Source organism: Ochlerotatus camptorhynchus, unplaced genomic scaffold, assembly GCF_037179485.1.
Source record: "Ochlerotatus camptorhynchus isolate MF236.1 unplaced genomic scaffold, CSIRO-AGI_Acam_v1.1 ptg000314l, whole genome shotgun sequence".
Lineage (NCBI taxonomy): Eukaryota > Metazoa > Arthropoda > Insecta > Diptera > Culicidae > Ochlerotatus > Ochlerotatus camptorhynchus.
Window position 1 is genome coordinate 2,787,291 of NW_027040802.1, and position 14,770 is coordinate 2,802,060.

The window sequence follows — 14,770 nt, forward strand, 5'->3', positions numbered from 1 at the left end:
GTAAGGCTGCTGCTAACAATCGTCAAGAGGCTTCTGAGGTGGTTATCAAGCGGACGTGTTTTGTATTGCTCTTCATCCCATTTATCCAAACAGTCGCAGCTAGTCAACATGTTTGCTAAAAATGTGAAAAATGGCCGTGATGCCGGGAATAACCGGTCCTGTCGGAATGTAGGTACATCGAAGTCTTTGCCGGCTTTCATGCGTCCCGACCCGGATGGCGAGCTTGCGGCTACGTATAACCGCATCAAGGCGGCATATACAAAGCCCAAGCTGTCCAAAGGGCGGGACCGCTGGGAAATGCTGAAAAGACTACCTGTGACCAACGAATATGAAAACGTTAGGTCACCGGTCGCAGACTACATCCGCCGGCCATTTGTAGCATCGTCTAGCAAACTGCTGATTGGTGAGGGTTTTGGGACGGAAGTTGCAAAAATTCGCAAAGATACTACCCCGGATGCCTCAACCCCGGGTTTTGTTAAGGAAGTTTTAGGTAAAGATAATGAGGTATTAGAATTTAATGAATTAGGAGATAGGGAACCATTAAATTTATGTCAGGGTTTTAAGTGTAGTTTTTCAGATATAGATTCGATTTTGACAGCAGGGTTAGCCGAGGTAGAGTGCTGTAAGACGACGTTAGCAGTATTCGAAACATATGCCAAAACACAATTTGACATTTTGGAACGTTTGACTTATACAGCAAGTACTGCCAACTCATCTACACAGACAAAAACTCCCAAATTGCAGCGTTCCCAGATGAATCTGGTTTACGCTGGATTATGGGAGAGCTGTACCTCGAGACAACATCGAAGTGTACAAACCGAGGATGAAAATTTGACATTTTCAATGCAGCCTACTTCGATGCTGCTTACAAATTCTAGTAACCCAAAACCAACTTGGGTAAAAACGTTGTTAGGCTGGAAACCTGTTAGCTTAGTATTCATGGTTTCGGCCGTTTTCCTCGGTTTAATGGAAATTCAAAATCTTTTTTAGCAGTTTGGCCTTGTTTTTGTGTGATTAGATCGAGCTCACTAGTGGTCCAACGAATTTCATCCAAATTTTTTAGCTTCTCCGAGGTCTTCTGAAGAGTATTTATAGGTGTTGTAGCCGGGTACGTACGAATACTTTGAGCTACCACCTTTTCTCTGAAGATTCCTCGGAACCCATCAACACTTAATAGGGACCATTTGGCGACCGAAATTCATTTAGGGACCATGCTTGGATGGGTATACCAATTCTGCCCTATTGGAAGTACCTTCCAAGCAAACCAATCGATGTAGCTAAATGCTTTCATCGAACATCTTACTGTTTATGAAGTTTGAAGGACCACTATAGTGAGCTCGATCGTTACCTTCTAAAGTAGCAGTGTTAGGTTTTGGATGTAGAATATAGTTACAGAGGTAGTTAGAAATAAAAATCAGATAGATCGATAGGAGCTAGGGCAGGAGCACATATGTGATTGGCAGGGAATGTGGTGGGAGTTTAAAGGTACTGAAAAATCACCCCTTTTTATGATTTCGATCAAAATGGGTTACCCATATAAAAAATGTGTTGAAAATCTGTTTAGATCGAAATAAGGAATAGAGGTGACTTTTCAGTACATTTAACGGGGCTTCTCACATATGTGCTCCTTTTATCTTGTTAGTTAGCTAACTGAAAATTTGCCGTTCTCTAATATTAGCTAGATAGTTAGAAGAGTGTTATCACATTTCCTGGATTTTAATTTCCAAATGAGTCATTTATCAGCATAACATTTCGTGCAAAAGCTTCGATTTTGAATATTTAAAGAAAGGAATGTTTAAAAATTTAATAAAATGGGAATATTTTTTTCTTTGAGTGTTCATGACGTTGTTTTATTGTTATTATTTTTTTATCTTTTATTCATGCTTGTTTTTGTTATTTATTGAATTCGATTTTTGAATAAAAAAGACAATATTCCCATTAGCAAAATTTTGACTAAATATATCCGTTTTGACTGCATATGGTAACTGGTCCATTTTGGAAAATGAATCTCCGGGAAATGTGATGTCACCGTTAGACACGTTTTTAATCAGTTAGGAGCTAGGACAGGAGCACATATGTGATTGGCAGGGTATGTGACGGGAGTTTCAAGGTACTGGATTATTTGTTCAGTACCTTTAACGGGGCTTCTCACATATGTGCTCCTTTCATCATTAAACACAGGATATAGTCGACTTCAGGTCAGAGAAAGTTGATAGTTTGAGTGAAACCAGGACCAGAAGAAGAATTTAATCAGCAGTCTCACATTTGAGATGATCTGCAACATTTTTCGTTGTCAATTTGTGCATTTCAGGGTTAAAAATAATCCCATCCCATCTTTTGTATGAATGCAAATGTTCAAATCAGTGTATCAGTTAAGTGGTGTTGCTTAATTTTGTTGAATTAAGTGTATAAGGCTTCAAAAGATCCTGTTGACCAATGAATACTTCAAATAGTATTGCCTAACTAAAGCTAACCAAGACACCATTATGGAATGCTCTTCGGCAGGGGAACTATGCCATTAGCGCGAAGCATTTTTAAACCACTGATGCTGGCGCAAACTAGTATTGTTTTTACTATTTGGTAATCACTTGATTCAATAGGATAAGATCCGCCGTTAGCACAAGAGGGGTAAGTGTGTCAGTTTTTGACCCTGTCTTGTTGAGGAGGTAATTTCGGTTTATTTTTCGATCTGATTCTTCCTGAATAATATTATAAACATGGATTGCCGCTATATCTAGTTAAGATCTCATGCCATTCTGACTCTACACATTAGTTTCAAATATATCTATGAAATTTGAATGTTTATTTCAAGTTACAAAAACAAACTTCGTTTGAGCTTATTGACAAAATCGTCAACCCAATCACGTTAGTTTAACGTTACCGTCCTGGTGCACGTAACTCATACGTGAAGAAAAGGATGGACGAAGGTCTGAGGTCATACCTTTCAAACAAATAACTATACCCAGATTGGAGATGTGCGTATCACCTTTGGCTGTTGCGCTGTAATAGTAGATAAAGACGTACCTTCGTCAATCAAGATCCCGATTACATAGGTGGTGCTCTGGTTTGGCAGTCAACATTGTTCTGATGGCTTGAATTCACAGGCTTCGGTCCAGCTTCAAATAGTCGTATTCGTGTCGCCGATATCCGGTACCAGAATTCAGAGCTGAAATATTTGAAGCACACATGAATGGAATGGTCTGGTATGTCCTATATTTTTCTCGAAGTTAATAGTATCGCTGCTTGAGGCGCTCATAATCAATTCCCTTACGTTTGATATATACACTAGAGATGGGCGATCCGCTCCCGAGCTGTTCTATAGACCCGATTCTCTAAAGTAAGCTGATGACCCGCGGTTAATTTTTAAGGAACCGCAGCTCATCAGCTCACTGATATCACAAGTCTAAACAGGTCTAAACCATACATTCCATCACTCGTAGCGGAACTTTTAAAAAAGGACATTACTTTACTTACGCATTGAACAGTTACCGCGTAAACCAAGACGCGCGCGTAATACAACATGTGCCTACTGATCAAAAGCACCAACGGTAAAAGCAAACTTCCAAGCGGCTGTTTGGGAGAGAGAGAAATATGTACATGTGCTACACGATCTTAATTTTCTACTGGTATTATCCAATTTATTTATGTACCCGGCTCATATTGCTGATGTTATTCCTCCAGCATATGTGCTCTCACCTCTCCTCCCATCATTCTCTGGGGGAGCGGAAGATTCACACAAAAGCAAATAACCGAAAAGCGAAATGCAGCTCTCCAGCTTATCAGCTCAGCTCCGGATCCGAATCATCGACTCGAATGATTCACTGCGAGCTGTTTAGGATGACAATTCTCGGACCCGTACAGCTCTCGGACCCGTCCAGCTCTTCGGATCTTTTTTTTCTCTCTCCATTCTTCACGATTCAGCTCCGGATCCGTATCTGATGATCTGGAGCTGATGCCGAGAATAGTGAGAGAAATTCTGCTGGAGAATTAACATCAGAAATAAAATTTGAATTTAGACTGGATTGCATAGCTTGAGAAAAGGCGTAACATCGTGTGCCACGTTGGCAATCATATCATCGCGTGTGACATAGGTGTAGCTCTCTCGCATACATTTTTTTTTTTTTTTGTTTTACTGCTATGTTGTTGGCACATTTTGCGCGCATTTTGGTTTACACGATGGTTGATCAGATGTTGCGTTAGTAGCGTTTTCCATTGAAAAGTAAAGCCATGTTGTAAGGTACGGATTTATTGGTTTAGACTACTTTTACGATTTTATGCAGTTTATGTGAGCTGAAGAGCTGTTCAAAAGAATCGACTCCCTTTAGTGAGCTGGATGGGTTTGATCCACTCAGCCAGATGAGATGTTTTGCCCACCTCTAGTATACACACTACCGCCATCTGTTTTGTAAACTGCCCGTGATAGTTTACTGCAACATGCATTTTAAATTTTGCGAAATCTCTGGATTTGATGTTCAAGCTTCTTTTTTCAATGATTCGTTGCTAATGAGTTGCCGAGAAAAGTTCTTCAAAACTACGGGAGAATATGGCGGTCGAAGGTGTAAAACAATTCCAGCAACATTTAATTATTAGGAAGTCAAAAGAAACAAAAAAGAAGCAATTTTCATTATTTTTGTTGTAAAAGTTAAAGTTCACATGAAATTTATTATTGGAACCACATTTTCCGCTCGGATGTCACCCCTCTAAGAGTGACACCCGGGGTGGACCCCCTCTCGCCTCAACAAGCACGCCATTGGTTCAGCATACAATTTTTATTTCAATCCCTCAGCCCTATACGGCAAAAATGAATTCAGTCATGCGTAAAATTAGTTATTTCTTATTTCTAATCGTGAAGCATTACAATACGAATCAACAAAAATATTGCAAACTACTGAATACTGCAGGTTAAAGGAAACTATAATCTTATTCAGTCAACAAGCATATGAAGTACAGTGAACACAAACAGTATATTTACAAAATCTCAATATTCATGCGTTCTTGCTTTTTAATAACGTTATGTCACTTAAATCGACAGGCGATTTACACATTTCCATGATCCCTCTTGGTCAAATGATTTGGATTCATTAGAAAAATCTCATCTCATCATACTACTGAAATGATTATCGGAATTGAAAAATTACCTACGTCTTGCTTCCTCTTCTTCAATTCGATGCTCCAAGTCAAGAACAGTCTTATGGTACTCATCATTTAGTTTACTTATCCGAAATTACTTGACTGAAGTTGGGATTCTGTAATGAAAAATTATATTAATACCTGTCCTTAGAAATAACTTACACATTATTTTCTCAACATACTTCACGAAAAATTTTCTATCGATAGGGCGATAGTTTTCAAAGAATTCATTCAAATCACGGAAATCTCCTTGGGTACGGTTTACTCGAATAGATAGAAACTGATGTGCATGGAATCGGATCCTCATATATCGCACATCCAAATTTCGTCATTTCGCATATTGAAAATCTAGGTTCTTCTTTCTTGATTAGACACATCAACTCGCTATGAAGGGCTTATTGCCAATCCTGTACTCCATCATTGGTTCATTCTGCACCATCCGGGAGATCAGCCAGCTCACCGTCTAGCAAAACCAGATCCTTATGAATCCATCAATTCATTCCGCAAGCTATGACTTCAGCGTCGGGGACACTAATCTGCGTGATGGGATCTCGATGGCACGGTTTCCGTCCTTTGCGACAAATTTCTATTTTAATCAGGCCACCTTCCCAAACCAGAACGTTGCCACACTAGCACTCGCACAGAATTTTTTATCGGGCATCGGTAGGATGTCGATTATTTCGGAGATTTTGCTTTTTTTCAAAACGACCAAGCTCGCCTTGAAGCTTCAAACCTGTAAATTGTTCGGCCATTTTCCAGAATTTGATGTGGCCCAGACCTGAGGAAATAGATTTGGTTTTTATTTTTTTTCGGTTTTAGGTATGAGAAAAGGTGGAAGCACTGAAGTCATGGTCAATTTAGAACTGGATATTCGCTGTGATTTAACCTTTGCACCCTTATTGGAAACATTGAAAAATAATGTTTATTTTCAATAACTGGTTCCCCTGGAGATGCTGGACACTAGGCTGGACAACATTATGAAAGTGGGGATTTGTGAATTATTCAAAAACTACTCTGCAACTCATAAAGGCTTAGTTAGGTGTCAATTCAAAGAGGATGCATTTTTCGTTCGTCATTAGGCTCGATGGCACTGCAGGAATACGCATTCGATTTTTTTTTTAATTATTATAAGAATTGTAAATTCAAAAATAGTTTTCCTCAATCTTCTGTTGGATTTTTTTTTTCATAACAAAAGAATGTATAACAAAAGCTAGTCAGCATAAGTAATCCTATATACAGAGATAAGTGGAAATATTATCAGACGATTTGGGAACGTTATTTGTTTTGTTTACAAAAACTGCAAACACTTGCCGCGGAACAAACTGTGTGAACTTTCTGCGTGACTTTATCATTGTCTACGCTACGAGTTTGTAAAACATTTTTTTTTAATAGTAAGGATCACTTCCAGTTGACTAAAACGTCGAACTGACTGATTCATTTTACTTTCTACTATAAAAGGTACTTTCTATAGTTTTACTTATTTTAAATAAAATTGTCTCACACAAAACTTCGAAATGTGTATTTGATCATGTTTTGTTGCAATGTGATCATTAAATTCGTCCGTTTTTACTGAATAATAAAAACTGAAATCAGAACCGGGAAAATACTAGGAATTTCAAAATGAAAATCCACCCTGGAATTCCAATGATCCATTAAAACTGATCCTTGGAAAGATGGCGAATATTTGCGAGGAATATTGGAAGAGCCTTCTTGAAAAAATCAGAAGAAAGTACTTCCGGGCAAGTCTGAAGAATCTTTCAAATTACATCGGAAGAAACATCCAGATGCAGTTAGAAGAAGCGATGCATACAATTTTTGGAGACATCGAGTAAGGAATAGATCAATTTAAGGAGAGAGCATTACTTGCCAAATCGAAGGAACATTTCACGTGATTTTGAAGAAAAATTAATTAACTATGCGTACACGTGAAAGTAACGTGTGATTTGTGGTACTTACCGCAGGACGTGAGCTGCCCAGCAACCGACGGTGAAACGATTTGCATCGTAGAATTATTGCCACATCTCGCCAGTTCCACACGATCAGCATGTCTGGATCGCATTCCTGAGAGATCAGTAGCTCTCCATCGGCACTGTAATCTACCCGGCTGTACGCTTGGGGTGGTTCTATTCTTCAGGATGTTCACGACGCTCATATCCGGGTGCTGGTAAATAATGATCAGCGGATTGGTTTCCTTCTCTCCCACCGTCAAGTGGCACTGCTCCGGATTTGGATTGGTTTGAATATTGAGGGGGGTTGGGCTTCACCTAGTGGTAACGGATTTTACAAAGTTAGAACGGACTTACAGTTTTATATACCTTAAGAATAACTGAGAAAAATAATTATGCAACAAAACAGTTCAACCACTATTCAAATTGAGTAAACTTACCCATACTCTAGTATTTCCGAAGGATTTGCACAGGACGAACTTGATTTATCAGCTATTTTATCAGATAATTGATTTGCTTGTGCCACTTGCAAAGTTTGAATTGACTTGTTACCGCCTGTCATCAACCAACACATTTCAAAGGTTGCTAAGTTGAGAATATTGATGGCTAGCAACATATCGATCGATTTTGGCCATCTGTTGTTTCATTCGGTGATTGAGCATGAGTTTTCGGGTAGTCCTATCTGCGTCCCTACAAGCGATAGATACGTACTTACAAACAAAGAATGTGCCGACCGGTTGGTAGTTGAGATATTCTTATTTTGCTGCAGCAACGCCCCCCAACATTAAATGTTCAATCCGGTTTGCTTTGAAGGCCCGAAATCGTTCGAACTCTGGCATATTCGGTGTTCTAAACTGCCCAGTTGACACTGTTGCTATTGAAGAAGGATATCAGCTCGTTGATCAGAAGCTTCATCTAGGCAGTCGTTTCGGGTTGCTTTCCTGATCCAAGAGCAAGGCGGACTTCCCGACAATGTAAAAAGATGAAATTGTAATTACCATCACATAAGTAGAGATTTATGAGGTCATCTTCCATACCATGGTACAGAAGCATTCCATTCTAACGTCGCGGGGCACCGCTTTCAGAGTACACCCCAACTCCTCCGGAATGACACTGGACTTATAGAATTTGACCAAATAATTTCCTTTCTCTATCAGTTATCATTGCACGTGCATGTTGATCTGCACGACTCAAAGTACCTACCTTAAAGAGAAGGTAACTTATATCAGAGTTTTCGCACACATTCTCAGTGGTCTGGGCACCAACACATGTATGATAGTTATGAAATTTTCATCATGTTGCATGGAATTATTTAAGTTTTTATTAATGTCCAGAGCTTTGAGCTATGTTCCTGGTCCACTTAGTCGTTCGTCCCGTTACGACGATGAGTATGTCGTCAGTATAAACGATTACGTGTACGTTCTCGGGCTATCGGCTGAATACCCCGTTGATTGCCACCAGGAATAGCGTTACCCCTATGACGGACCCCTGAGGCACTCCAGTTTCTTCGGGGAACGGATCCGAGCGAGTGTTCCCGACGGTCACCTGGAAGGTACGATCAAGGAGGAAATTCCGTACAAAATGTGTGATGTGACCTTCCAGGCCCCAGCCGATGAGCTGCCTGATAACACCACTTGTCCATGTCCTGTTGAACGCCTTTAAATATCAAGGGAGACTAACTTCGCATGGTGACCGTTGTCCTGGGCTTCCTTAAGTACATTCCCGGAATGTAAGAGCTTCGTTGATCTGGAGAGCAGGAACATCGGGTGGAATTCGCAAGTCGCGAATGCTGCTTGTGGAAGGTTTGACGCGCTGGACGAAATCGCTGTCGTACCCACTGACAGCAGACAGGCCGGCAAAATATTTTCCTAATTCGTCGGCGATGTCCTTCGGTTCTGAGATCGATGTGTCATGAGCTTGGACGAGCAAGTGTGCAGTTCCTATCATAATGAAAACTCATTTTGATTTCAAATGTTGCGACATAAGTCTGATATCATATTGTGCTTTCATTATGCAGTCAAGACTTTTTAAATGAAAGCAACATAACTTGAAGTTCCGCTTTTTACGTCTTGTTTAAAATTTAATTGAAATTCATCTGTCGTTGAACTAATGATTATTGTTTATTTGATTTGTTTGACACATTTTAGGTCATTCGTGACTTGCCCGGGGTGATATTGGAGCCCAAGTCTTTCAGCTTGAGAAACATGAATGGTAACCATTCACTCCAGGCCCGTATTCAGTTAAACATTATGAATGCAAAATCAGTCATCAAATTGATTTCATTGAAAGCAGGATTAGTTTTCCGTTTGCTTCAACAGTGTAAAATTTTGCTCTCATTTTTGCTGTGTTAACCGTTAAGTCAACCAAAATGAGATCAACTGGAGTATTCAAAATAAGTTACATCATAACAGCAAATTTTGATTTCAATTTGATCTTCAGCTTTGCTCGGGTAGCGGTGCAACTTCTTTCTCCTTCTTTGGCGAATGGACCGCTCAGTGGGCTGCAGCGCACGCTTGCGGACAGCTTTTCGTCGTGTATTGGAGAACAATCTACAACGCCACGTGCCGAAAGCACTGCTGCTGCTGCTTATGATGACCACTGGACACCACCACACACCACACGCGTTGATTGAATAAACACCGTTCGGTGAGACTGGAGTGAATTCGATTTTTAAATCTGTGTTAGGGAAAGCGCTTTTCGCAGTCATCGGTAATAATTTTCATTATTATAGCAACAGTTGCACATTCGTGCAATTTGCAATAGTGACCTTTTGAAAATTGATAAAGTGTTCAATCGATTGGCTTGTTTAGAATTAATATCCATCCGCTATTGACAGAGCTATAAGTGGTCAAATCCTGACCACTTTTCGTGACGCGGTCAATTTTATTATTTGAAATTGCACCCCCAATATGTTGCCTAAAGACGTAATCCTACGTCAAAATCAAAACCTTTAATGTACATCCTGAAAATCACAGCTCTTTCAACATGATTGATACCTGCTGCTGTGTTGCAATTGTATCTATTTTAACTTGAACTCTTTGGTCGAGACAAGAACCAAGCGTCTCCTTGATTTTCAAGTTTCCAATGGAACGCTCTTTCCTATCTAGGCTACCAAAGGTGATGGTGAAATTATTATTAACATCGTGTCGGTTACAACTGTCATTCATCTTCAAACAGTTTACAATAAAAGCTATTGCTTCTTACCAAAACTATAGATCAAACAACTTTTGTTCTATCACTTTTCTTTCCAAAACGGATTACCTATTCCAAACCAGTGGAATCATTTGTGCTGAAGCAAGGGTTACACACTGAGCTACAAATCTGCATAGCTCTATTGGAGGCAATGATACCCAACAGCCCGTATTCTCTTCAATAGCACTTTCATTGTTCTCAATTTTATTTTTATTTTCTTTCAAGCATACTTGCCCTAGACTAGTCCTGAACGCCGCCACGCCGCCACCGCCGTCGCCTGCACCTTTCACATGCCGCCGCCGCCGACAATTTTGATAGCGTCGTGATGGTTTTTGATACGCCGTCAATGTAATGTTTTTTTAACTTTTAAATTTTGAAAGACACATTTCTCGCCAACCAATAATAAAACACAAACAAGGTCAAAGCTTCAAAAAATAATACCGTGGACTCCCGGTACAATGACCGTTTCTAATCTTAGTACTAATCTGCAGATCTAGCAGATGGAATGGAGAAAAACGAAATGAAATTATGCTAAACGGAAGGCAGAAACAAAACAAAACAGCAAATAATGCTACCAGAGACTACCTTCCCTGATGGTCATAGGGTTACTGTTACTAGAACTTCAAATTAAAAATAATTTCCGGTAATTTGCACGTAGCGTCGTTCATGTTAACGGGGGTCCACGGTACTAAAAAGGACATTATTTTCTTATTATAGACCTGATGTTTTTAATCGGTTCATTGTTTCCGCAGGTACCGAAGTTTCAAGCACTTCCACTCTATGGTCATGGAAGTCGAAAAAAATTCAATCCAGTAAGATTTTCTTGACTAAACAACCATCATCGGTTTGGTGAAACAGTCATAACTGAATAATATGAATGGTCGGGTATGTAATTTTAATACCCAAACCCGACTCGTACCCGATTCATAAAATTTTCGAGAACCAGTGCCCGATCCGAACCCGAAATGTGGTACGTGTTCAGAACTCGAAAATTTAGTTTTCTAAATTCCTGACGGGTACGGGTATGGTTTCTGATTCAATGAACACTTTTTTTTAAGGTATCTGTTTTTGCCAAGGCATATGATGTGTTATTTGTTGAATAAATTCAACAAAAAACTTATTTTGATACTCAAAATCATGACTTTCTTAAAAGGATAAGATGCAAGAAATACCCGTACCCGACTATTCCACGCGAGATTCCACGTGTGTTGTTACCCGTATCCGACCCGACCGCGAAAATTTATTAATTTGCCTTTCCGTCAAAAACGGTTATGGTTCGGGTTACGGGTAAAAATACCCGTACCTGATCATCTCTACTGCTATATGCTGATATGCTATTTAATCCGCGATGATTTTAACTACCTTAGGAAATAGTTCCGATACTGTTCCAGAATGTTTTGATGATGTTTTCAGTAACAAATTCAATATGGAGTTATCTGTTACAAGTCACACATACAGTAATACAATATTTTGGTTTAAATTCAACTTTAAAATAAGACATTTTGACAATCACCATAGTGATACCATAGAGGTAACTCTAATACCCCGTTCACATTACAGCTTATATCACGTAATATAGGCTGTCTTGCAATGAGCACTCATACATAGGATTTCCAGTGAAAACTAGATGTATGAGTGCTCATTGCAAGACAGCGTATATCACGTGATATACGCTGTAATGTGAACGGGGTATAAGACCAGAAGGTTCCGAAAAAAAGGGGTTAAATTGTTGGCTCAGCTCTGGTACTATCTTCGGTCCCAAGCTAATCGATGCACTTCTCGAAACATTGGAAAATCCACAAACCCCTCATTTTGTCTGTCAAACTTTCATAGCGAATCAAAACAAACATAGTGTAGTACTGGAATTTATACTAGAATGGGATACGTTAATCGATATGCTTGGGACCAATAGGCTAGTCAAGTAGTGAGCCAATATAAAATCGTTAGTTTCGAATTGATTGTTGGTGATACGGCGATGCACGCCACCGCCGATCAAAGTCAACGGCATCACGCCACCACGTCAAATGGTTTCTACGCCGCCGCCGCCGCCGCCGATGAAAGGACCAGCTTACAGGTCTACCCCAGACAGGGCATTTATTACCTGCAGTCGGACATAAGAACCGTGAAAAGGGATGGTGTACAATATTTATTACCTTTTCCCATTTTACCACATACCAGGGTTGCCAGAACTATAGAATAATCTGTATTTCTATAGATTTTTCGGAGTTTTCCTAGCCAAGAATATGTATTCACAGTTCACATATTTTTAGGTTTAGAACAGGTTATACATATATTTATTAAAATTTTGACTTGCAGCTTTAAATTAGGCTTAAATATTCCAAAAGCAATGCCTGATTTGATAAATTACCCAACTTTGCTTATATACCTACTAGCTGAGTGTGCCCGGCCTTGCTGGGGATTCAATATTCGCTTGAGTTTATGCGCCGATTAAAAAAAGCATGCTATATTTTTCTGTTTCATTTGTATGGGAGCCCATCCTTACAGAGGAGGAGGGGTCTTGATCCATCATAAGAACCTTTACCGGCCCCGAAACCCCTGCATAAAAATTTTCACGCCGATCCGTTCAGTAGTTTCCGAGCTTATAAGGGTCAGACAGACAGACAAAAATTATTTTTTATATATATAATAAACACACTTCGAAAAAATAATGTAAATATGCTCGGAGACCTAGTCTGAGACTGAAATACACGAGCGTCAATATTGACATAAAATTGAGTCATAACAGACGCGAAATTTAACTCAATCAAACAAACTCTTCGTCGAGCAACGAACTTTTCAGTCTTGGAGCACTTAATTTTACATGGCATATTTGTTTACGTCTAATTCTTTCTGTCAAAGATAGATTTCGTCACGTGTAAAATTAGTTATTTCTAAGTGTGACGATTTTATTTGCCTTGGCCTCTTTCATTCTCCTGCTTTTTAAAAGGTTATACGAGTGTAACGTCCAACTCCGTCATCCGTTTAAACAGCCGGAGAACGAAAGAGACGATAAATTCACTGGGCCTCGCCTGTTTACGCTCATTGATTTTTCATATGTGAATTTGGTTCCAAACATCAACAAACTATCGTTGCTTATGGCTTGTTGTCGTTTGGAACCAGTTATGCGAGGTAGGGGACGATTGTTCGTATTTGACAGTCACTTCCCCCCTTGGCCTTGGCATAAAAAGGGAGTATGAAATCTGTCTGAGACGCATTCTCTTTTGCAACGTTAATATTAAATTCATATTTTTTTCTGTTTTCTTTTTATTAGAAGCATAGTGCAATAAAAAATCCCTTAATCAATTTTGTACGAATATATTTATTTGTTTTCTTCCATACACCATTAATACATATATTATCAAAGATTTTTTGTAGAACAAACGAAGATGAAAAGATTTTTCTGAGTGAACACTGATATCAATTTGGCAACCCTACCACATAATACCATGTACTTTTATTTAATTGTGTGATTACGATCGGGATGCGCGCGAACGCACTTCCCGACTACCAAAAATAACACACACAAGATATCCACTTGAGGGATATTCGCAGGGGTCAACCCAGCACGGATGTGCAATGGCCGGGTCTCAACCTGGAGGAACCGCCTTGTTGATCACGGTAACCCCTGTGCCAGGTAAGTATGCTTTTCGGTAGTGCGGTGTAAAGATTTCAATCGTAAAGGGAACGTTAGTTTGGTGATGTTTGTATTATCGAAATATGGCAAGAAGGGATAATGTATTGAAAGCTTCATAGTAAAAGACATTCATGGCCAATAAGAAATCAAGATCAAGAAATCAAGAAATGTTGATCATATAAGAAAATAATCACACTGTTAAGAAGTTTATAAAACGAGCAGAACTTCCCATTTGATTTCGATTTGTACCTGTAGTCTGAGAATTTGTAGTGTTTAATTTTTAGCTAAAATTGAAGGGGAAGGAGCTTCTCAAATAAAACTGGACGTATATGCAAGGGAATTACCTGAGCACCAATGAGCACACTCAGGTGGAGGGAAATGAATCGTTAGAAGAACAACTACCTCATGAAAGAGGTCCTTCTATCGCACCACCGAAAAGCATACTTACCTGGCACAGGGGTTACCGTGATCAACAAGGCGGTTCCCCCAGGTTGAGACCCGGCCATTGCACATCCGTGCTGGGTTGACCCCTGCGAATATCCCTCAAGTGGATATCTCGTGTGTGTAATTTTTGGTAGCCGGGAAGTGCGTTCGCGCACATCCCGATCTTATTCATAAACTATTTTGCAAGATGCTAGAAAAGAGAAGTCTTTGCGGAACGGTGGGAGATGGTTTTAAAAATGACATTCCAGTGTCACTATAAACGTCCGTCAGCATAAGATTTTGCACGTAATAAATGCGCCGTCTGGAGTGCAGATCAGATTGCGTGCAATAAAATACCTGTGCGAACAATGAGCATGATATTGATTGAAAAAGGTCGCTCGTCACTGCCACTAGCAGTATTTACTATTCGGTGCGAAAGAACTTT

At 39.6% G+C, this 14,770-nt stretch overlaps 2 non-coding genes across 2 annotated transcripts; one reads left to right on the forward strand and one right to left on the reverse strand.

The window, feature by feature from the left end:
• Positions 1–13,744: 13,744 nt before the first annotated feature.
• Positions 13,745–13,910, reverse strand: LOC135707641 (U1 spliceosomal RNA). Its single transcript, XR_010518244.1, has one exon. It is a non-coding gene; the product is annotated as a U1 spliceosomal RNA (small nuclear RNA).
• Positions 13,911–14,342: 432 nt separating this feature from the next.
• LOC135707648 (U1 spliceosomal RNA) lies at positions 14,343–14,508 on the forward strand. The gene has a single exon (XR_010518250.1). It is a non-coding gene; the product is annotated as a U1 spliceosomal RNA (small nuclear RNA).
• Positions 14,509–14,770: the final 262 nt, after the last annotated feature.